This window comes from Aquarana catesbeiana, linkage group LG05 (assembly GCF_042186555.1).
Source record: "Aquarana catesbeiana isolate 2022-GZ linkage group LG05, ASM4218655v1, whole genome shotgun sequence".
NCBI classification, from domain to species: Eukaryota; Metazoa; Chordata; class Amphibia; order Anura; family Ranidae; genus Aquarana; species Aquarana catesbeiana.
The window spans coordinates 319,012,560-319,015,978 of NC_133328.1; positions in this window are offsets into that span (position 1 = coordinate 319,012,560).

The following is a 3,419-nucleotide window of genomic DNA, read 5'->3' on the forward strand; positions in this document are numbered from 1 at the left end:
TCACATTGTTGAAGGCCCTTCATATTTCTAACACATAGCATGTACTGTACATACCAATTACAAACCAAAATACATTCTGCTGAGTAAAGGGTAAAGAAAAGATTACCTGCAGTTTTAGTAGTGCAGTGGTCCACAGAGAAGAGCATCGTTCCAGGCAGCAGGCAGGAACGTGGACAGCGACAGCAAAACAGGCAGCAGGCAGGAATAGTCAGTACAGGTAGAGATGTCAGCACAGCCAAAGCATTAGTCCAGATAGCAGGCAGGGATGTGGTCAGCAGCAGCAAAAGGATCAAAGGATTGTCCATGCAGCAGGCAGGAATACTGTCCATAGATAGTACATGCAGCAGGCAGAGGTATGGTCAGCACAGCCAGAGTATTTGTCCAGGGAGCAGGCAGTACCATCAAGCTTAGGGCATCAGTCAGGAAAGAATGGGGACAGGGGTAGAGGCTTCTCCCACCCAAATCGCTTTGAAGCCTCCGGGCAACCAGACCCTGTTATGGGAACACAGAAACCAAAAACTGGTTTTCTGAACTCCGAACACTATTCTGGAGTCCCTCACATATGTGAGACCCCTGTGTAGCAGGGTGAAAGATCAATCCAAGGGGCAGACAAAAACATGGTCAACAGGCCGAGGTCAGTGCAGGTAAAAGGCAGAAATAGACGGTAGGCAGAGGCATAGTCGATACAGTCCAGGGTCAGTTCACGTGAAAGGCAAAAACATGGCGGAAAAACAATGCAGATGGTAGGCAGAGGCATAGTCGAGAAACAGTCCAGGGTCGGTTCACATGGAAGGCAATTATATGGTTGGTTGAGGAAGGGAAAAATTCAGGACAGAAATTAAAAATGGGGAAATGGCAGCATTAGAAATGTGGACTAATAATTTTCCAGAGTGTGATATCACCTGAAGCATTCTCCGATGCAAAGGCCAGGTTGGGAGGGACAGTCTGTACAATGAAAGCTAGTATCTTTCCTAATTTCTTTTTTGGTGCGCACCCGACATTTTTTTTGGCGTCGTCTTCCGGATTCTGTTGGTGGAATATGGTCCGGGAAATGGCGCTCATGTAGTCTGCTGACAGAATCAGAGCGAATGCTTTCTGGGGGGATACTTGCTGATAAATCAGGGCAGTGACAATGTCTTCAATAAACTTTTTGAAGGTGGTAGGTGTTTCTGTTGATTTTTGGTAGATTATGAAAGAATTTAAAAGGGCCAAATGAAAAAGGTAAATTGCGACTTTTTTGTACCACAATAGGGATTTTCTTGTTGAAAGATAGGGCTGCAACAACTGATCATTTAAATCCACTCCCCCCCATGTATTTATTGTACTCAGTGATACAGGTAGGCTTGCGAACGGTACCGCGTCTTCTGTGAAGTTCCACCGAGGTGTCATCGTGGATGGTGGACATGATGTACACATCTTTTCTATCCCTCCACTTCACAGCCAACACTTCTTCGTTCCTCAAGCTTGTCGATTCCCCCCTTTGAACGTTTGTGGTGACAAGACGCTGTGGGAAGCCCTTTCGTTTTTTTCTTGCTGTACCACAGGCCAAAGTTTGTTTGAGATATAGGTGGCGGAGAAGGGGCAAACTAGTATAATAATTGTCCATATAAATATGGTACCCCTTTTGGAGGAGTGGGAATGCCAACTCCCAAACAATTTTCCCACTTATTCCCATGTACGAGGGACACTCAGGGGGCTGGAGCTGGGAATCTTTGCCTTTGTACACGCGGAATGAGTGCACATAACCGGTGGCGCTTTCACAAAGCTTGTTAAGCTTCAAGCCGTACCTCGCCCTCTTACTGGGGATATATTGCTTGATTCCCAGCCGGCCTGTGAAATGCACCAGGGATTCGTCCACAGATATATTTTTGTCAGGGACATAAACTTCGGCAAACTTCTGGGAAAAAAAAAATAATTAGGGGGCGAACTTTATATAGTTTGTCAAAGTTTGGGTGATTTCGGGGGGGGCACTGTGAGTTGTCACTAAAATGCAAGAAGCGCATTATGATTTCATATCGGGACCTGGACATAGCTGATGAAAAAACTGGCATATGGTGGATGGGTTTGGTCGACCAATACTTATGAATTTCATTTTTTTTTTGTAAGCCCCATGTTGAGGGTTAGGCCTAAAAACAATTTTAGCTCCACTACCGTTAGGGGTCTCCATTCAAAAGGGCGGGCATAGCTGGAGCTGGGGTTGGTTGTAATGAAATGTTGGGCAAAGAGATTAGTTTGGTCCACGATGCCTTGAATCAATTCGTTAGGGAAAAATAAATTTAAAAAATCCATTTGTGAAAAACCTGCAGTGTTGACCTGCACACCCGGCTGTGCTGTAAAAGGAGGGATCGTGGCTGACCCTGTGGTAGAAGGCAGCCACAATGGGTTTGCCAAGGAATCTGGAAGATGGGTTTGGGCCCTACTTCTTTGGCGTGCACTTGTGCTGGGCCTTGCCTCCTGGGGTCTAGCAGCGCTTGTACTGGGCCCCTCCTCCTGGGGTCTACCGCCGCTGGCACTGCTGGTAGCTGCCTGGTGTTCAGACCGTCGTCTTTTTGGACGGACTGCTTCCTCCTCTGATTCGGATCCTGATGTGCTGCCTTCGGGGGGCTCATATTCTGAACCAGAACCAGAATCTGAACTGAGCGGTGAGAGCTCCCCGTTGCTCTCATCGGTCAGACTCAGTATTTGGTATGCCTCTTCTGGGGTGTACACCTTTCTGGACATAGTGGCTGACTGGCTGTATGTACTCTGGTGGCAGGTGGTGAGGTGGCAGGTACTCTGGTGGCAGGTGGTGAGGTGGCAGGTACTCTGGTGGCAGGTGATGAGGTGGCAGGTACTCTGGTGGCCGGTGGTGAGGTGGCAGGTACTCTGGTGGCAGGTGATGAGGTGGCAGGTACTCTGGTGGCAGGTGATGAGGTGGCGGGTACTCTGGGGACAGGTACTCTGGTGGTGAGGTGGCGGGTACTCTGGTGGCAAGTACTCTGGTGGCAGGTACTCTGGTGGCAGGTGATGAGGTGGCGGGTACTCTGGTGGCAGGTGATGAGGTGGCGGGTACTCTGGGGGCAGGTACTCTGGTGGCAGGTACTCTGGTGGTGAGGTGGCGGGTACTCTGGTGGCAGGTGATGAGGTGGCGGGTACTCTGGTGGCAGGTGATGAGGTGGCGGGTACTCCTGATGGACAGGTACTCCTGATGGATAGGTACTCTAGATGACAGGTACTCTGGATGACAGGTACTCTTTATTTAGGGGGGGCAATCTGGGCACAGTAGTACATGTACAATAGGTAACTCACTGTTAGCTGATCTCTTCTCCTCACACTGGATCGGTGTGTGAGGAGAAGAGCCCAGCAACAGCAGTTACACACAGTGTTTCTGTTTACATTACTGACCGGCTGTGATTTGGACACAGCCGGTCATGTGGTGA